Here is a 21,863-nt window from a genome sequence, read left to right as displayed (position 1 = left end):
CAGAGACACAGAGCTGGTGAGGGCAGATGGACAACATGGAGATCAGAATTTCTTGTACTTCGTCGCTCTGTGCTGTGTTGCTAGAATAACTTGCTTGTTCCGTGAACTTCTTCAGTTTCTGGATATGGACCCTAGCCTTGGTGGCCAGCAGCTGCCTTCCCTTTCCTCCTCACCAGCTCCTAAAGCCAACAGTTCCTAAGCCGACATGTTCATAAGGAAATTCATGAACAACCTCTTTGACTCACAGGTGACTTTTAATGGGCTCCTTCACCCCAATGGGAGACTCCTGGTCCAGGGTAGAGATTCCTTTGCTGGAAATTGGAGCAAGGCCTCTAATTCCAAGAAGAGCTCAACCCCAGGTGCGCCTCGAGTCCCAGCCTTCTTCAGCTCACCTGGCCCCTGTTGGCCTGACTCACGGGCTCCCATTCTGCATTAACTATTAATGTGTGTAAGCCTAGGAGGCGAGTATCCTGCCCTGGCTGATTCTTCTCCCCATGCCTCAGGCCAAACCCAGAGTGCCTAGCTTCTGCATGTCTAAGTAGATTCTGGGTCCCAACACGTTGACATACCCAGTAAGTTGCCAGGGTCTTTGGAATTAGTTCAGGAATGGAGTGTCTCCTCTGCCCCTACCAGGCTTCCCCAAATGTTGGTGTGTGGTCAGCCCCTGTAACTGTGCTGGTTTAATGCTGGTCGTCTCCCACAATGTAATGCTTCGCTTGCCTTTTATGTCTCCTGGGCTGAGCAACTCATAGCCACCAAGGCCTGCTTTGCCCCATTCCATGCCAGGAATGTGCCTGGAGCCTGCATTTCCTCCCTTCCCAAGACTGCTCCTGGCCACTGGTTAGGCAGACATGGTTTTGTATTGCTCTCGGAATCCTGTCTCTAGAGCTCCCCACCCTACTGCTCTACATACCAGGGCTGGCGTCTACCTGAGTGCTCTTGGCAGATTGCCACCCTCCCCTGAACCAAGGCTCAGGCAAGGTCCGGTCAGACTGCCCGATGTCTATGGCTTGTGTCCCTCCCTGAGCCGCATCTCTGAGCCCCAAGAGGACCGACACTTCCCCAGACCCTGGACATTTGCCATATGGTCTTGCCGTACCCTGCTCTTGTGTCCTCCCCTTTTCTTCCCTCGCCTTCTCCTTCCCCTCCTGGGTCGGCTCCCCCACAACCAGGTTTATCCAACTGGGGGGGTCCAGGACAAAATTCTAGAAGCTTCTATTCCTGTGAGAGCATAAAAAACATCTGTGTGTGGTCCTGAAGCAGAGCATAGTGGCCTACGTTGTCTGCCGTGCCTTGGTGACGCGTGGTGAGAGAGGGAGAGAAAAGTCTTAAAATTCACTGTTGACCGTATTTTTGATCCTCCTTCCTTGACACAGTATTTATTCGTTTTTACATGAACCTCAGAGCAAAAGCATGGGGGCGGTATGTAAGGCCAGATGCTCAACTGTACTACATGTCTCGTTGCAAATACAAGAATGAAGGAGTTCATCAGTGTTGGTTTGCTTTATGGCCGAAGAAGCCTCACCTGACATGTGACCATGGGTATGTTCCTTCATCTTCAGTGCTCTGCTTTCCCCACTGTGCACGAAGAATGATGGAGGTGCCTATCTGGGGGCTGTGAGGGTTCCGTGGATTAATACACGGACGGCCCTGTGGACAGATTTGGGACATAGAAAGGACTCGGAAGAGCTGTTGGTGGCTTGCTTTTGGCCGGTTCATCTGGTGCAGGCGTTAAATCATTGCAGTTACATTTATGTTTTCATATCTGTTTAATACATTCAAATGGTTTTATGGCTTGGCTTTTCCTAAAGCGAGATACATTCTCTTTTCATCTAATAATCATTAGATGATTCTCGACAGGTAGAAAGGAATGCTCGAGTTTGTTTTATAGCCAATGCTTAATTGTTTGGACCTTATAAAATAAGTTTTCATTTAAATTCCAGTTAGTTAACATATAGTGTAATATTAGTTTCAGTTGTACACTATAGTGATTTAACACTTCCAGACAGCACCCGGTGCTCATGGTGACAAGTGCCCTCCTTAACCCCTGCCACCTCTTTAACCCATCCCCACCCCCACCTCCCTTCTGGTAACCATCAGTTTGTTCTCTACAGTTAAGAGTCTGTTTCTTGGTTTGCCTTTCTCTCTCTTTCTTGCCCCCTTTCCTCTTTTGTTTTGTTGAAATTACCCCCGCGAATGAAATCATATGGTATTTGTCTTTCCAAAAATACTAATTATTTGAACCTTTGATGTCTGTCTCCACTTTGTATATTCACTCGAGTCCTGACCCACCGTGGCCAAAGGAGACTTTTTTCCCTTAGATTTGGACACTCTGACTCCTTTTCATTTAGGGAGGTTGCTCTATATAGTTTCTGTTGCCCTGCATACCTTCTGTAGGGCTGTTTAGTAGCTTCTTTTCTTTCTGATTACAGAAACAAAGTATTTCTATATGAAGTAGAAAATGGCTCAGTGGGCCCATGAAGAGTGGATTTATGAGAAAATCACACTTTCTGCTTTGACAGCTTAAGTATGAAAGGGAAGCTTTTAAATATAAGGTAGAAGCCCTGTACGCAGGCAGGCACCCCAGCAGGACTATAATTGACCTTAGATACTGCCGCCGAGAGTGTTTGTTTTCTCCTGGAGCGACATTTCTGTCTCCAAGGCAGTTTCCAAAATCTTGCGTGTCACAGCTCTACAGTCAGCAGGGCCTCCGAGCACTGCACAGACAGTGTCCATCCGTTAGTCCCTTTATTCTGAAGGCGCTCTGCCCTCATGTGACATTAAAGCCCTCAACATTGCGGATGTGCTCGAAGCCGCCTGACACAGAGGTGATTCTGGTCCACTGTTGCCATTATTGGGAACAGCAAAGGATGCCTCTGGTTGGAAAAGCTTTACATTGAGAAGCCTGTCCCTAAAACTGACATTGTCAAACCTTCGTTTCCTCTCTGAAGTAGAGAGAAAGTATTCGAGAGCAAATGATGGGTTTAAGAGCTAAAATAGGATGTAAACATCAGTCCTGAATTCAAGCATAGCCCGCTCGATTTATAAATGAGGAATCGAAGTCCCTGGGAGTTAAGCGTGTTACATAAAGCAACACAGTAAGTGATACTGGCAGTCTCATCCTGTTCCCTCAATCATGACAGTGTGTCTCTTGTTTAGTCTTTGTTTTGCAGTGCAGTTAGGCATTCAGTTAAATGTCAGGAGAGCTACACTCCACAACCCCCACCTACTTTCAAGGGAATATTTAATTTAAGCCCACTGTATTGTTGAAATACAAACAATCATGATTTAAAATAAATTTGTTTTTTAAGGCATTTGATTCTGAACATTGAGAAATGAATTTGCATCCTTCATTATGAAACTCATGCATATTCACGTGGGATATTACAGCCCAGCTCTAGGTACGTTGTACAAATGCCAACAGCTGGCTGATTTCTGCTTCCAGGAAGTGGAACAGAGGTACTTCTCCCTATTCCTTCTGCTAAGTACAACTAAAAACGCCAGACACTATATCTAGACAAATGGAAGGAGACTGTGAAAGGTAGCTGGAAGAAAGCAGACTGGCTAAGTGCCCCTGGAACTGAAGAATGACACAGTGGCAAGTTCCCTGGGCTTTCTTTGTGCCTCATATGAATCTGAGATTTGGAAGTGAAATATCTGGCAGCCTGGAAATGCAATGGTCATAGACAAAAAAAGCCTCAACCCCCCCACCCCGCCACCCCCCAAACAAACAAGACCATCCAACAAAAGCCAAAGAACCAGGAAAGGAGTAGCTGAACAAGACTGAAAACTTGTAGACAACAACTGCTATCCTCGATCCAAACACCACAGAAGAGGATCTGGGGCTCCCAGCCCCACCCAGAGAAGGCCAGGTAGGGAGCTGAAACTCTTAGCTTCAATGGCCACTAACAAGCCCCCACCTCTCTTGTGGTGTAAATGGGGCCCTGTAGGGAGCCAGACTTCTACCTGCACCCGGCAGAAACAAAGTGCTTCTCCCCATCCCTGCCACGGTGGTGTCAGTAAAGGACTAGGGAAGAGTCAAAACTTCCAGCATTGGCAGAGATAATGAGGCCATCTGCCCTATGGAGTTACCGAAGACCATTTGGGGGGCTGCAGTTCCTACCCAGCAGTAATGAGGAGCCTCCTCCCCGGGTGTCAACAGAAGCCAAGTGGGGAGCCTACACTTCTCCCCCTATCTGGCAGCAACAATGCCACATTGGTGTCAGAGAAAGCCAGCTAAAACAGGCTTAAATAAGACCTAGAGTCTTAGAACATAATACAAACATGTACAGTCTTCAGTAAACAAAAAAATTGCATACCAAGAACCAGGAACATCTCAAACTGAATGCAAGTAGACAATCAGTAGATGCCAACGCTGAGATGGCAGATATGATGGGAATAAGCAGTATTTTGAAGCATCCTTGATAAAAATGGCTCAGCCAGCAATTTTGAACATGTTAGAAACAAGGAGACAAAACGAAAAGCCTCAACAAAGAAGTAGAAAGTTTGAGCAAAGAAATAGAAGGTATGATGAAGAACAAAAAGGAAATTTTTGAACTGAAAAATATAGTAACCGAAGCTCAAGAACAGAATGAAAGGGTAGAGGAAAGAATCACTGAGCTGGAAGATACAACAATAGAACTTACCAAATGTGAACAACAGAGAGACAGTGAAATGAAACAAAAAAAATGAACAGCCTTAGTGGCCTGTGGGACTGTAATATGGTATCTTACATTCGTGTTATCAGAGTTTCAGGAGAAAGAGGGCTGCAAAAGTACTTGAGGACATAATAGTTGAAAACTTGCCAAAGTTGTCAAGAAAGAAACACAAGCCTAGAGATTTAAGAAACTGATAGAATTTAAAACAGGGTGAACTCAAAAGAAACTCTCTTCTAAATTAAGAAAAGAAAAAATCTTGAAAACAGCCAGAGGAAAATGGCACCTTACATACAAGGGAAAAACAATTAGAATGACAGCAGATTTCTCAACAGAAACTGTGTAGACCAGAAAGAAGTGGTACTATTATTATTTTTTTTAAGCTGCTGAGAGAACTGTCAACCCAGAATCTAATACACAGTGAAGACAGTCTTCAGGGATGAAGAGAAAAATCAAGACATTTTTAGGTAAAGAAAAACTAAAGACTGGCTAAAGAAAGTTCTTTAAGCAGAAATGAAGTGACAAAAGAAGTAAATTGAAAACATCAGAAAAGAGGAATTTGATAAGCAAAAATAGGAGCAAATATAATATTTTTTATTCCCTGGTAAATATGTTTTTTAAATTATGCTTGACAGTGGAAGCAAAATTATGCCATTGTCTGACGTGATGCTAAATGTATGTAGAGGAAATATTTCAGGCAATTATATTGTAAACAGGGTAAAAGGACTTAATGGGAGATAAGATTAATATATTTCACCTGAACTGGTAAAAATGACTACATTAGTAGACAGTACTATGTTATATATATATATATATATATATATATATATATATATATATATATATATATAATGTCATACCTACTAACCACTATTAAAGTTATACAGATAACATTCTAAAAACATTAGATAAATCAAAACGAAATTCTAAAAAATGCCCAAGTAACCTGTAGGAAGACAGGACAAAGAAAATAGAGAATCAAAAGAATAAACAGAAAAAAAAATAGCAAATTTAAGCCCTAACATATCAATAATTACATTAAATATAAATGGCCTACATACACCAACCAATTAAAGACACGAATTAGCAAAGTGGATAAAAAGACACATCCCAAAGGTATGCTGTCTATAAGAAACCTGCCTTAAACATAACAATAGAGGCTGGTTGAAAGTGAAAGTATGAAAAAAGATATATCATGCAAAACTTAATAAAAAAAAAACAACAACAACAGGGGGCGCACCTGGTTGGTTCAGTCAGTTAAGCGTCCGACTTTGGCTCATGTAATGATCTCACCTCACCTGAGTTCGAGCCCTGCGTCAGGCTCTGGGCTGACAACTCAGAGCCTGGAGTCTGCTTTGAATTTTGTGTCTCCATCTCTCTCTGCCCCTCCCCTGCTCATGCTCTGTGTCTCTCTCTCTCTTTCGCAAAAATAAATAAACATTAAAAAAGAACCAGGAGTGGCTATATTATAATGGATAAGCTATATTGCAGAGCAAAGAAAATCACCAGAGACAGAGGAAGAAGGCATTACATAAAAAAGGGTTGATGTACCAAGAAGATGTAGGAATCTTAAATGTGCATGTACCAAACAACAGACCTTGAAAATAGGTAGAGAAAAGCAGGTAGAACTGAAACCAGAAGTAGTCAAGTCAGTGATTAGAGATGGAAACTTCAACAACGTCTCTGAACAGTTAACAGAACAACTAGACAGATAATCAGGAAAGATATAGAAAAAAACCAACACCACAGTCAACCATGGAGAGGCAGTAGGTTACTGTGGAAAGAGTCCAGCACCAGGGTATAAAGAGCCACCACGGAGAAGAACATGAGTTGGAAGATGCCTCCAAATTAGAAATTGGTAACTTTTTCCATCAGTCTGTGCCCTCAGAGCGAGTCTTAGCTCTCCCCATCAGTGTCTGCAGACCTAGTGTGTGCAGGGCTAGAAGAGGTCAGAGAGTCCCGCAGTCGATCCTGAGAGCTCACTCAGTCCTCCCTCCACTCTTGTAGCTAACGGCACTGAGGCTGCTCTCCACTCCTGGGGTCTGTGTATTAGGCACTGACAGTGCCCAGCGTCAGGGACCAGACCCTCAGGCCTCACTTCCTAGCAGTGTGCTTGCATTTCCTCAGAGCATCGGCCCAAGCTTCTGAATTGGATATGTTAAAGCAACCATAATTTGCATATAAAATCTAAAGTTACATTTGCATGAATGGTGTTACCTCTAAAAATACGTAGACCAGATTTTAAATGAGGACAGAATGCACAGAATCTCTAGAACTACTTTCGAATAAGTGACCCTCTGGCAAACTGCATGAATCTAGAGGCAGCAGTATGAACTCTTAGCTTTTTAATTTCTTGCCTGATCAACCATCACTGAAAAGTTAATAGCTCAGCATTAGGAACCTTATTGTGCAGAGATTGGCAAACGATGGACCCACGGGCCAAATCTGGACTGCCACGTGTTACTGTATGTGAAGTTTTATCGGAGCCTAGAGAGCAACATCAGAACCATCTGGGAACTTGTTGGAAATGAAATTCTCCTGCTGCAGACTATTGACTCAGAAACTCAGGGGGTGACACTCAGCACTGTGTGTTGGAGAAAAGTTGGAGAACCCGTGGATTACAGTGTCCTACCATACACTGGCTAGTGCTGTGATATGGCGGTACCTAATACCTTTGTCTTCTCTAAGGACGCAGTTCAGCCAACATCCCTGGATGCTGTGGCCATGCACCTGATCCCTCACTGGGCCTGAAAGTACACAGGCTCTGGCCTCCCAGGGAAGCAGGCATGCGACCGCAGTGTGGCGTGTGGAGTCTTCTAGGGATGCATGAGCTCTGCAAGCCTGGAGCGAGGAGGACAGAACTACCAGAAGTGATAGACTTTCCTCGTCACGTCTATGTTTCTGGAGGTAGGGTGTAAGGTCCCCCTTGAGACAGGCCTCGGGAAGCAGGATGAGTGAGAGCCACGCCCAGGTTGCAGCGGTGAGCCTGGAGCCCAGGCTCGGAGCTGGAGGAGGACAGCCCAAACTGGAGTGCCAGGCAGACGGGATCACCACAGCACAGGCGGCAGCAGACGGCTCAGGGAAGGACGAGACTGGGCCGGAGGGAATGGAGGAGTGTTGCTCTTCTTTCTTTTGCCTGCCTTGGTGTGCTGGGCTGCAGGATCTGAGGACGTGATTCAGGACAAAGACCTAGCTCTGGGGTCCGGCTGGAGAAGAAGCAGAGAGCAGCAGTACCTGAGGTATTCTTATTGTTTCTCAAAATCAGAGTCGCGCCCACAGATGAGAGGTGTTACCAGTCTCCAGCGAGGCATCAGCCAGGAGTTGAGGGTCAGAGGAAGTGATAGAATCGTCCGTTATTCAGGTGTAATTCAGATGAAGGCTCCATCACTGAGACTGTAGCTAGATGTAATCTGAAAGTTGCCCCACCAAAGAAGTGGGCAGAGCAGGTAGAAACTGCCTCTCTCCTAAGCGAAAGTGGCAAAAGTCATTTTGAAAAAGCCAAGAACCGGGTGACAGGGATACCTCTGTGATGGAGAATGAACCCAGACATCATGAGGCAGGAACTTCTGGATAAAAGGTTGAGTTTAAAGTTGTCCTGAGACAGGGTCTGAGTGAGAACATGTTAAATACAAGTGGGAAGGTTCCAAGGCAGTGGCTGAACAAGGTCTTTGTCAGGTGGTTATTATGTGTTTATGTGGTTAAAGGGCCGGAGACTGGATGGGATTGGTGTGTTACCCAAGATGTGGATAATAAAAATATGCAGTGAATACACATGAGATGACCTTTAAAAAAAAGAGAGAGAGAAACCCCCAACTTGTGCTTCCTTCTCCCGTTCTCAGGCTGATCCCTTTCCTCCTTCTATGACGGGTGGTGTTTTGTTTCACTCCCCTGACTTGTGTGTCAGTGACAACATCCCTGTCTCTACTGGTATTGCTCTGTGCTCAGGCATTAACTGGGATAGGGGATCTGGGGCTGAGCCCTTTGCCTAGACACACAGCTCCCTCTCTAGAACACCACGCGTCCTGAGTTCAGACCGTGTTCCTTATGCTTGTCTGCCCCGGCCCCCAACCCTCAGTTTAGAATTCTTTTAACAGTGCTTGGACAGGAATCACAGGGTGAGGCAGCCATAAAGTGGGCCTCGAGGGACTGGAAAGTCTCCGGCAGGGGTGTGCGCAGTTGGAGTGACAGTTGTCAAAGACGGGGAGCTGCTGGGGCACAAGGCAAGAAGGGATTCTGTAAATCACAGAAACAGTCAGCGCTCAGAGAACGGTGGAGTTAAAGCATAAAGCACATTCATGAGCTGAGCGGATTGTCGAATACAGCCCAGGAGTTAGGAAGAGGGCAGGAGCCTTCCTGCAGTTTCAGGGTGGGGAGGTGAGCCAGAGTGTTGGGGAAATAGCTGTGTGGGAAACAATGAGGAGAGCAGGAGGCCAGACATCCCCACTGGGCGTCTTGGCATGTGTCTCCACGTGGGGATTCCTTCCCAGCATGACTCAGGGTATTTGCACACTTTCCCAAATCCCTAGAAAAATCGGTAGAGGCCTCATGACAATAGGAGGAAGTGTTAGAATTTTTCTGTGAGAAATGAAGCTTACCAATCAATGGAGAGATGTTATTAGTTTGAAGGAATCCACTGATGTCAAGCAAGGGCAGGGACAAAAGCCACGGACACACGATGTGGAAGGTGAAGGTCAACATTTCTGGGAACAGGACAGAGCAGTCAGGAGAGAAGCAATCATGGTCTAAGTGGTCATTCTTGCTTACGTCTCTTTCCGTGTTACAAGTGTGGGTCTATAGCCCTGGCTGCTGTGAACCCAAGTCATTGTTTGCAGATAGAATAAATATTAAAAGTGTGTAGGCATGGTGTACTTTAGTCAAATTCCGTGAGTGATATTTCAAGATACAAGTTTTTGAAACAAAAGAAGTCCTTTTGGCCATTTCAACATTAAAGCCGTGTGGAATTGTTAACTTTGCTAAGAGATCAAATATTTCATTATTCATGTACCACCATGTAACGTTCACTCTTGTTTTCCAGTGTTTGAATATTTGGCGTAGACCACAGTCCTTTGTAAGTTCTACTGAACAGAATATTTGTTTTTCTTAAACAGCTTTTAGGTATCTGTAGTAAAGGCGAGAGGGTATGGAGAAGTGAGTATGGGGAAGTGAGTTTTCAAGAAACTTACGATTTTGAGCTTTCCCAAGAATGCCAAGAATTCTAGCTTCTCATTCTGAATCACATTATCTTTGGGGAGTTTGGGAACACAAGCTAGCTAGCTACAGTCCCCTCATAGGAGGAGACAGAACCACAGAACCACAGTATGGCCAGTGCAGCCTCTACAGAGGAGCGCTGGGGATTCGTGGAGCTAGACAGAGACAGGAAGGAGTGAGAGACGGCCACTGAAGGTCAATCAGATGGCTGAGGCGTGAGCCTAACCTGAGAGCCCCGCTGTCTCCAGAAAGCCAGCACGATGTGGTGGGGTGGGCTGCCGATCTTCGAACAAAGAGGTCTCTCCGGGACGTTCACATTGGCCATGTCTGAGCGCACAGCCAGGTGTTTCGCAATGAAACTCTGGAGATGGGAAGGGCAGGAAGAACCAGAAGTCAGATCCTGTAACAGCAGCGTGTAGGCATATGTTTACATCATGGCAGATGAGGACTTCTGGCAGATTCTTCCCAGGGCTCTAAGCACTCTCTTAAGCATTTGTGATTTATATTTAACCCTATATATATAAATGTATATGATATGTATATGTGTACGTATATGTATATGTATATATCTCCTTTGCTCTGAAGTTAAGTAACTGAACCATATCCAGGTTGTCATTCTCCACACCCTTGAAACTGAAGCCCACCTGCATTTGTGGTCTGGCTTTGTTCAGCACTTTATGCACTTGGCCTAATTTAGTCCTCACTTAAATTGTGTGAGGTTAGGCATTATTGTCCCTAATTTACAACTGGAGGAGGAAAAGTCACTGACACAGAGTCACTCAACTCCACCGGTGGTCAAGCCCAGACCTGCCTGTCCCTCCAAACCTTAACACCTGGCCACCGTGCTCCAGCCCGGGTGAAATCATCTGGTGCTTCCAGCCGCTGGATCTTAGAAGGGCTTTCAGGAGATCATGGGCAGCCCGTCCCTTGCCTACAGGCAAGACGTTTTCATCCTCACGTTGGAGATGATCTGTCCGAGGTGTTAGCATTTTGCATGTGTTTTTGCACAGACCCCAGGAGTAAACTGCAGAAAGAGAGACTAGAGTCTTGCGGTTCCTTCTGTCAAACCGTGCTGCGCTTTTCTTGGCTTGCACCATTAAGAATGGACAGCTTAGCTTAAGGGATCAACAGATAGTTTGAAAAGGTCATTGCAGACCAGACCTGTCCTTTGTTCCTGCCCTTGTTTGTCAGATCGCTGCCTGGCACCACTGGCCGTGGTTGTGTTAGCGTCTGCCCGTGCTGAGGATTCCTTTTCCAGCCAGGATATTTAACATCAGGTGCATGAATCTGGCCGCTTTCCCGGTAACATCGGCCTGACGTCGGTGTGTTCATCTTCCAAAGACAGACAAGGCCGCCTTCAGTGTACTTGGGGCAAGATGTGTGTTTGCCGGGACGACGGCAAGGTTGTTCCGTATGACTGCTATGCTGCTCTCACTAAGTACTCTTTCCTTATGAGTCGGGGTCTCTGACACTTTTATTTACACCAAGGTTTCTGAGGCGGAAATCTGGTACATTGTACACGTGTCCTTCACCTCGTCATTCCTGAGTGGGAAAACGGTGTGGACATTCCCAGTGTGCTTTCTCTGTACCGGGGCACCCCTGAACAGCATCTCAGGTTGGGGCGAAGCCTCTGCATCGGAGTTCCAACACACGCCTGCTCTTTATCCTCAGGTCCAACTGGTCTCTGTGATGTGGACCGCCCAGTATTTATATATTCAAGGCTCGTCACCATTCAGGGGCACTGGAGTTTGTCCGGTCACATCCAGTGTGGCCTCTCTTAGACCTCCGTGCATGAGCCCAAATGAAAAGGGAGCTAATGAAAGGGGCTCAAATATGAGCTGCAAAATGCTTGAAGGCCTGAAAGATACGATTTAATAAGAAAAATGAAAACAACTAATGATAGGTTAACTGGTAAATTACGGCCACTGCTGACTCTACCTTCCATGACAATAGTGAATTACGTGTTAGTGGTGCCGAGAGAGTGTTAGGTTTCCCTGAATTGTCACCAGGGGAGAATTAACCTCCTTCTGTATATATGATAGGTAGGAGCTTTTGGGGGAGGAAGAGGGATAATTTAGAACTGCAGTGAATTAAATCAGAGACAGAATTATAAAGAGAGAGAGAGAATAGGATCCAAATGAGAAGAAGAAGAAATTAAGGATGAGGGCACAGAGAAGCAGCAGCCAGCTACCTTTAGTAAAACCGTGGTCTCTGTGCTGGGAGAAGACATGGTTGGCACCAACCTTGACACTGAATGCCCCCGTGTAACAAGCATCCAGATCGAGAAGCCGGACAGACGTGACCAGCTTCCAGAAGCCACTCTTCCCCCTTCTAGTCACTATTGCTCAAAGAGAAGGCCAATCTGTGCCTCTAGTGGCAGGATCAGTTTGGCCTACTTTTGAGCAATAGACTCATAGAGTATATATTCTCTTCTGAGTTTGGCTTCTTTTGCTCAACATTGTTTCGAGATTCATCCACATGATACGTGTAATTATGGATTGTGTAGTCTCACTGTTCCATAGTATTCAGTGTATTCGACTGTCTGTATGGGCATCTGCACAGTGCCTAGTTGGGGTTGTTGCAGATACATCCACCGTGAGCACTCTGTCTTGATGAGACCACGTGGGTGGGTTTCTGTCACGTACACACCAAGGAGTGGGATTTCCTGTCAGAAGCATGAGTGTATTGCTAGGAAAGATATTGTCAAGTGGTTTTGCACCAGTTCGCACCTCTAAAGGTTCCGATTATCCTCATCAGATCTTGTATTTTCTCTCGTAATATTAGTCGTTCTGGTGGCCACTAGGTAACGGAGGAGAAAGCTGAGGCACAGAGAGGTGTCTGATACTCCATACCTCCCAAGTGGTGAAGCTGGTGTTTGTACCCTTACAGCTGGCTCCGGGCTTCATGCCCCCCCCCACCCCACCCCCATGATCTTCCTTCCTCCCAGGAGATGCTTCATTTCCTGTGATGATCCATGTTGGTCAGCCCTGGCCAGCCACCACACCAATAACTCAGTCAGCTTCTGTGGGCCCCTATCTCAGATATTTTAACCAAGCTCTGTCATCGGCCATTCGATTGTCAAACCAACCTCAAAATGTAATTTCTGGACCCAGAAAAACTGCACGCTGCACCCCAAATCGCACTTTGATTTCACATTTAAAATTCCAAATCCCATTAATGAATTTCCCAGTGAGCCCCAAAAGCAGCTGACTTGTGGTTCACTCTTTGTCTTTTCTGGCCAACCTCTGAGGGAAGAGGCCAGTTCTGTCAGACAGCGGGAAAAGAGCGACCAGCGAGAAAACGGAAACAGCCAGAGTGGGCAACATTTTTGCATGAGAGGGTTCTTTCTGCAGACGTTCGTGGAGACTGTGGGAAATGGACCAGACATGACAAATAGGCAAGTAGTAGTTAAAAAAAAAAAAAAAAAAGCAAGATCTAAAATGTTACGACCGGGGCGCCTGGGTGGCACAGTCGGTTGAGCGTCCGACTTCAGCCAGGTCACGATCTCGCGGTCCGTGAGTTCGAGCCCCGCGTCAGGCTCTGGGCTGATGGCTCGGAGCCTGGAGCCTGTTTCCGATTCTGTGTCTCCCTCTCTCTCTGCCCCTCCCCCGTTCATGCTCTGTCTCTCTCTGTCCCAAAAATAAATAAACATTGGAAAAAAAAATTAAAAAAAATAAAATAAAATGTTACGACCATTGAAATTACATCTAATAAAGCACGCCTGTGCACCTGAACATGTGTCTTTAGGCTAGCAAGAAAAAGCAAATGGCTCGTAGTGATTGTTTTAGGTTGATAGGACAGTGCCTAGGGGTTTGTAGTCTCTTTTGTATTTCGTGGAATTTTTTTGCAAATTGCTTACGTTAGTTTTGTAAAGGAAAAAAAAATCGCTTATATCTAAAAAGATTGTTTTCCTTTCATGTTTTTGCTGCTTACATTTGGGGAAAATAATGTAGAGCTGTAATCATTTGAAGCTCTGCAATCATTGTGTTTAAAAATCACAGAACCATCATGTGACAATTAATGGCAGGGTACTACAGTGAAATGAGTGAAAGCAGCCAGTGTTCCAATAAGGAAATGAATCTATATTAATAAAATGGGACCTATTCCAGAAGTAGAATTAAGGAGGTTATAATCTGTGTGTGTATAAATAGATGTATCAGTAATTATGCATATGTACATATATCTGCACATATCTACATTGCTGTGTATGCAAACACATGACTCAAATTCACTATACACACTATATATATGTAATTTATCAGTCTATTTATGCTCATTCTTATTAGTCTCCCTCTTTTTTTTTGAAGTTTTACTTATTTATTTTGAGAGAGAGAAAGCATGTGAGCAGGGGAGAGGCAGAGAGAGAAGGAGAGAGAGAATCCCAAGCAGGATCCATGTAGTCAGTGCAGAGCCTGATGTAGGGCTTAATGTCATGAGCCATGAGCTGAAATCAAGTCAGATGCATAACCAACTGAGCCACCCGAGTGCCCCTAGTCTCCCTCTTTTAAAGATAGACAGGGATGCTAAGGACCTGGGAAGTAAAATATGTATAATATGTGTATAATAGTAGATATGGTCAATAAAATATATATGCTAAAGTATACATTTTGTAAGTGTGTATATTTTCATATAGCTGAATCATATATACACAGGTCTGCATGGAAATACACAAAATAATATCATTGCTATTTCTTGGTGGTATTATGAATAGTTTTCCTTTATACCTTATTGTATTTGAAGATTTTTTTTACGACGAACATGTGTTTAAATGAAAAAAGTCGGAAGGAAGGTCTTAGGTAACATTTGAAACTTCTAAGTCCCCTTTGTAAGGTGGGTAAGGACCCTATGAAGGAAAAGGCAGTGTTGTGGAAAGATATTGTTCTCTGTTTTCCAAAGGAACATTGAATTGTATTGTTCAAACCACAGCTCTCTTTGAGTAGATAATACAGTAAAAAAATTGTGAATGTTATGTTAGATTTTTTGCCAACAATGAGGATGTGTCCTTGGCTTTGTTCTCTTTTCAAGGTCTGTTTTATTTTCTATCAGATTTATGGATTATTAGACCCCATTTCTTGTCTTAACAGAGACAAAATGAATCCTTTTATTCTTCTTAATGCTCAATGTTCTGTTCTACTTGGATAGATAATGAGACATTATTCATTTTGTGCACTTATGTGTTTAGTAAACCAAACAAGGGAATAGAAATGTATTAGGCAGCAAATAAATATAATTTCATCTGTTAAAATTCATTTATTTAAAAATGTTTTCTGGTTACAAACATGTGACAGCATACAAAACTAAGAAAAGGGTATAGAAACTTAAAGAAGGGGTGCCTGGATGGCTCAGTTGGTTAAGCATCTGACTCTTGATTTCAGCTCAGGTCACGATCTCACGGTTCATGGGTTCAAGCCCCATGTCAGGCTCTGCACTGACAGTGTGGAGCCTGATTGGGGTTCTCTGTCTCCCTCTCTCTGTGCCCCTCCCATCCCCCCCTTTATCAAAAATAAATAAATAAATAAATAAATAAATAGATAAATAGATAAATAGATAAACATTAAAAAAAGAAACTTAAAATTTTGCATAATTGCACACTTTAGAAATAACCACTTTAGAAAACAGTGGTGAGTTGCCTTCTAGATATTCAGCATTTATTACCAGTTATTGCCTTTAATGGGTGTTTACTGAGCTGCATGGTTTGCATTGCTGTATTCTGGGGAAGAGTTTGTGAGCAGGACAGACAAGATCCTGCCCTCACATAACTTACTGTGTCTGCCTGGGCATCACTGTGTGTGCGTGTGTGTGTGTGTGTGTGTGTGTGTGTGTGTGTGTGTTTAGAGGGGTATGCAAAAGGCAGAGGAGGGAGGAGGGAGAGCAAAACAGAAGAGTCCTCTATCAGTTCAGTGCGAAAAGTGCTATTATGGGGGAATTGTAGTCTTCTAAAAATTGTGTGCAAGTTTACACACATACATGCATACATATATATGCAAGTACGTGCATGTGTGTATACAGTAGCCAGATTGTTAAAAAGCAAGTTGGCATTCTATGTAATGTTTTCCCATGTTAATATTATATTAAGCAGTATCCTATGTTGTCAGATATGGCTATGCCACGTGATATTGCAGTATCATATTACATCACATCATATCATACGCATGCTTGAGAGAGAGGTTGAGAGAGAGAGGGTGTGCATGCACCAGATAAAGGGGGGAGGGGCAGAGGGAGACAGAGACAGAATCTTAAGCAGGCTCCATGCCGAGTGCAGAGCCTGATGCAGGGCTCCATCTACCAACTGTGAGATCATGACCTGAGCTGAAATCAAGAGTCAGATGCTTAACCGAATGAGCCACTCAGGTGCCCTGCTTGCTTCTTAATCTAGTTACCCCTTCCTTGATTGATATTTCGGATATTTATGATTTTTATACTATAAAGAATGTTGCAACAAATATCCTTGTATATAATGAAATTTTGTCATCTTCCCAGTCTTTTTTCCTTAAAATTCATTCCTGAAAACAGAATGACTGGCTTAAATGTGTGAGATGAAACTTTTCCAGGCTATGGGACACCCCATCAAGTTGGTTTCCAGAGGGTAGTGCCAGGTGCCTGCCCATTTTTTGCTCACTGGTGAAACATTTCATATTTGCTTCTTCTGAAACTTGTGGATCGAATCCAAGGGAACACGCCCTGTGTTAAGGTCTTTATGGCAAGTGCTGTTTGGCACGGTTCTCTGTTTATTGTCAATTAAGCAAATGGAGCTCAGTTCCACCTACAACATAACAGTGATAGCAGCCCCATGGAGTTAGTACCTCTCTGTGCATTCAGAATAGGAAATGGGGGTTAAGTGGAGGTCAGAATAACAAACGAGAGCCATGTCACTGGAGTTTCCTTTGATCTCATTTGTCTGGCTTGGAAGGCAGAAAGGACCACCACTAATACAAGAAACAACAAGCCCTATATACTTCGTTCCAGAATAAAAATTTTGTCATATGAACCCTGCTGAGGCTCTCTCCTAGAAATTCATATCTGACATCTCAGATGTTTGGATTTTATAGAAATAGGAATTAGCAAACTTCTTTTGTGTTTTAGATATGTCAGTTTAATCAGCAAAGACAAATAGCTTTCAAAAAATTAAATGAGATACTTGTTGGCTCTGGAACAGTGCTGTGCCTAAAGACACGATAATGGAGTGCCCATATAAGCAGTCTTATTTCTTTAATTTTTTTTTTTTCAACGTTTATTTATTTTTGGGACAGAGAGAGACAGAGCACGAACGGGGGAGGGGCAGAGAGAGAGGGAGACACAGAATCGGAAACAGGCTCCAGGCTCCGAGCCATCAGCCCAGAGCCTGACGCGGGGCTCGAACTCACGGACTGTGAGATCGTGACCTGGCTGAAGTTGGACGCTTAACCGACTGCGCCACCCAGGCGCCCCTAAGCAGTCTTATTTCTGATGACCTTGAGTCTTGACCCATCTGGGACACCCACGACTGAGACCATGTTTAGGGATGTAAAGCAATCTTCATGCTCTAGAGAGTTTCTGTCTCTGATATGGATGAGCTATAGAGCTCATTAAACTTTTGGGCATAATTGCTTGGATGACCACCATAATTTATGACAACATTCTTGTTAGTTCTATATTTTTATAGACCCTACCCTTTGGTTTAATATTGTTAAGGTTTTATGGTGGTCCCATCCAATGATGAAAAATAAGTGGCAAACATCTTGCCCTGGTTTCCTGTGCTTTTTACCAGGCGGGGATCCCATGATAGGGCAGGTCCTGAAGGTGAAGTGAAAATGAGTGTCCCTTCAGTGTTGAGAGAAAGGTCTCAGTGGATGAGGGCTGAAGTGGGATGGGCTGGAGGCAGCATGACTGTGTGTTGTGGTGCCTCTGTGTAGTGCTTTGACTTTGGTAACTGCCTTCCCCTCCTTAGTTATCCAGTAGAAGACCACTGCTCTATGAGATCAGTACATTCCCCTGGAATTACCTCTTAATTAACTTTTCTGGTGCTTAATCATCATAAGCCTTATTTAATATCTAGGCAATGTAGGATAGTACCGGATGGGATTTCTTTTATTAGCAATAAGATAAGGTCCCCTGGAGCCTGTTAAATCAATTCTCATTAGACATTGATTCATGGAACCAAGAACTCACCAGCACTCTGCTGCTTTTATGTTGAGTTTAGTGTTTTTATGGGCTTTGTAGAGATGCTCAAATTTAATGGCTTCTGGACACTAATCATTTCAATATGTTGTGAAGCTTTATAACGATAGTGTGTTTTGTGGTATTCATGTGTCATAGGGAGAAGAGAGTGAGAGGAGCCAGGATGTTTGGAGCAAAAATCAGAGCCCATCTGAGTATTCGCACACCTATCCCAAGCAGCCACACAAAAAACAAACAAAAAATTGGGGACAGAAATTTGAAAATACCATATAGTGTGGATTGGAGCTATTAAAAATCATGCTATATTTATTACCATACGACCCAGCAATAGCACTACTAGGAATTTACCCAAGGGAGACAGGAGTGCTGATGCGTAGGGGCACATGTACCCCAATGTTTATAGCAACGTTCTCAACAGTAGCCAAATTATGGAAAGAGCCTAAATGTCCATCAACTGACGAATGGATAAAGAAGATGTGGTTTATATATACAATGGGATACTACTTGGCAATGAGAAAGAATGAAATCATGCCATTTGCAGCAACATGGATGGAACTGGAAGGTATTATACTAAGTGAAATAAGTCAGTCAGAGAAAGACCAATATCAAATGTTTTCTATCATATGTGGAACTTGAGAAACTTAACAGAAGACCATGGGGGAAAAGAAGGGGGAAAAATAGTTACAAACAGAGAGGGAGGGAGGCAAACCACAAGAGATTCTTAAATACAGAGAGCAAACTGAGGGTGGATGGGGGGTCAGGGAGAGGGGAAAATGGGGGATGGGCATTGAGGAGGGCACTTGTTGGGATGAGCACTGGGTGTTGTATGTAAGCCACTTTGACAATAAATTATTTTTAAAAAGTGTCATAAATTAAATCATGCACTTCGCAACCTTTTCAAAAAAAAATCATGCTATAGTAGGCTCAGACATTACTAGATGAAAGTATAAATTGTTATTTGCTTTCTGGGGAGCAGTGTGGCTATAACCATCAAAATTATAATATGTGTAGCCTATAACCTAGTGATTTCATCATCTTCAGAACTATCCTGCATATGTACTTCACACATTTGAAATGGCATACTTGAGGTTTTAACTGTAATATTGTTTAATATATATTCCACTAAGTTATTGGGGAAATAAACCATGGTATATGTGGACAATGGAATATTACATTGTTATAAAAAAGAATGAGGGAGGAAGCAGTCTTAATATACAAAGATCTCCAAGATATGTTAAGTAAAAAATAAGTTTCAGGACAACGGAATGATACAATTTTATCAAAAGGAACAAAAAATTTTTAAAAAATATATACAGAGAGAGAGACAGAAGTGCAGCAGGAAGAGGCAAGATAGAGGGGGAAGAGAGAGAAAGAGTGTGTATATAGATGAAATATCTCTGGAAGGATATATGGGAAACAAATAACTTGGTTTGACCGTAGGGAGCGCAGTTGGTAGCTGAAGGACAGAATTAAGGGCAAAGAAACCTTTCTGTTTTAAAAGCATTTTTTAAATGTTTTATTTATTGTTGAGAGAGAGAGAGACAGACAGAGTGTGAGTGGGGGAGGGGTAAAGAGACACAGAATCTGAAGCAGACTCCAGGCTCTGAGCTGTCAGCACAGAGCCCAACACGGGGCTCACACCCATGGATCTTGAGATCATGACCTGAGCCAACGACGGACACTTAACCGACTGAGCCCGGGTCGGGAGGAGACCTTTCATCGTAAACCTTTCCATACTTTCTAAACTTTGAGCCACGTCACTGTAAAACAATTGTAAATGGAGCCTAAAAACAATCATAAGAGTCTCAGTGGCTTATGACATTGTTGGATGAATATTAAGGGTTCATCAGAAGTTTATTTCCTTTTCCCTAAATTGTAAAATAACGCGATTGTACATATCCTTGGAAGAAGTATTGTTTATAAGTTTCTACTTTCCTTTAGAAGCAGGGTACTGAGAGAAACATTTATTTTTTTGTCCTTTGAAATTTTTTTATCTGAGTAGCATTGACACACAAGCTTACATTAGTTTCAGGCGTATAGCATAGTGATTCAACAAGTTTATCCATTATGCTCTGCTCCTCACAAGGACTGTACTACACTATTGCAATACCATTGACTAGGTTCTTTATGCAGAAGTATTCATTTTTATATCTATTGTCCCTCACTGTGTGACCCTGAATCTTTATACACGTATCAGTAGATTTCATTAATGTTTTGCCGGAACTTAATTTTTCTGCTTTTATGGAGTAGTGTGTTGATAAAATATTGATATTTTTATTTGTTTTATACAGTCTGGACTTGTACATCTGGAAGAGTCTCTAAGGTGATTTGGCTGGGCCCCATTGAAGGATATGCATAAGGTCCACAGCTAGTCAGAGATGCCTGGATGTTTTCATGGGTTTTTTGTTTTGTTTTGGTTTTTTCTGGTTTTGTTTTTGTTGTTGTTGTTGCTACCTTAAGTATATATTTTGGCCTCAGAAATCACAGTTATTCCTATGCACTTAACCTCATTCGAAAGGCCTATCAAAATAATAGGAGCTTCATCAACAAGCCAGAAACAAGGGAATACCTTCTAGTCCTCAACCCAGAGGACTCCTCAGCCCATCCAAGAACTCAGAATTGCTAAAATTGTCCAGTCCGTTAAAAATTTAATTGAAAGAGAGACCTCAGATTAAAGGAAAATGAAATATAAATAAGTAGTGGGTAATTAAATTTACAAAATTTGAGTTAGTGTTAAATAATTGTTCTTAATGATTGTACAGCTTAACATGACATCATCATTAAGAGTCATGAAAAGCATTACTATTCTCATCTGAATAATAAGGCTACGATTCTTTCATGTGGCAGTGGCGGGGGGTAAGAAGAAGAGGGAAAGTTTCATAGGCCTGTCTTCAGATACTGTTTTATTCTTTATGATGATAGAGAAAATAGGATTCAGTAGTTTAAAAACATGCAGGTACTTGCTTAAAAAATTGAAGAGACTACATAGAACTTCTGGATGACCAGAGAAAGAGAAGAAAGATCAAAGGAAGCTTTGATCCCTGCAGGAAAAGATATTGAAGCTGGTAGGAGGGCAAGGGGACAACAAGAAAGCACAAGATAAAATGACACAGGAAGATCAAATATAGTCTCCCAGTTAATGTGAATTTGTTAAGGTTATTTATTGAAAAGTAAAGATGCTCAGATTTAATAGAAAAGCAAAGTCAGTGCTATTGTGCAAGACCCACTTAAACATAGTAATGTAGAAAAGATAAAAATAAAGAAATGAATGTGGTGCTTGGCAGAATTTTAAGATCATCCTCAAGGTCCACTCCCTCTGACCCCATCCTGGTATACAAGCCCTGTGTATCCCCCTCCCCGCCCTATGATTGTGTCATGTGATCTGGCACAGCTGGCCATTAGGAAAGGGAATTGTCCAGATGGGCCTGACCTACTCCCATGAGCCCTTTAAAAGCAAAGCATTTTCTCTGGATGATAGCAGAAGGGAAAGTCAGAGAGATTACAAGTGTGACACCGGGGATGTTCCCTGTCGCTGGGAGGGCACAGGCCATGTGGCAAGGGCCTGAGACCAGCCTCTAGGAGGCAAGTCACAGCTAGAAGACAACAGGGACCTCAGTCTTGCAACTGTAAGGGAACAAGTTCTGCCAACAGCCTGAGGGAGCTCGGGGAAGGATCTTCCCCTGGTCAGTGGAGTCCTCTGGATGATATATGAGCTGGCAACGCTTTGATTTCAGCCTTGCAAGACCCTGAGCAGAGGCCCCAGCTAAAACACCCAGAAACCCCTAACCCATGGAAATGGTAGATAGTACCTTTAGCGGCAAAGTGGCATTGCCACTGAGTTTG

The 21,863-nt window shown here is 43.2% G+C and overlaps 1 protein-coding gene across 7 annotated transcripts in view; it reads left to right on the top strand.

Moving 5' to 3' along the window:
* The window catches only part of MYRIP (myosin VIIA and Rab interacting protein), a 374,212-nt gene that overhangs the window by 70,514 nt on the left and 281,835 nt on the right, over positions 1-21,863 (top strand). Inside the window, exon 1 of one of the 7 annotated variants that reach the window (XM_045037826.1) lies at positions 6,096-7,894. The exons of the other annotated variants lie outside the window; for them this stretch is intronic. The gene's annotated coding sequence lies outside the window, so the exon portion shown is untranslated. Of the gene's footprint in view, positions 1-6,095; positions 7,895-21,863 lie in introns of those variants that run through there. 7 annotated transcript variants of the gene reach the window in all.

Source organism: Felis catus, chromosome C2, assembly GCF_018350175.1.
Source record: "Felis catus isolate Fca126 chromosome C2, F.catus_Fca126_mat1.0, whole genome shotgun sequence".
Lineage (NCBI taxonomy): Eukaryota > Metazoa > Chordata > Mammalia > Carnivora > Felidae > Felis > Felis catus.
Note: the sequence above shows the minus strand (reverse complement) of the source record. Positions and strands in the feature narration are given on the sequence as shown.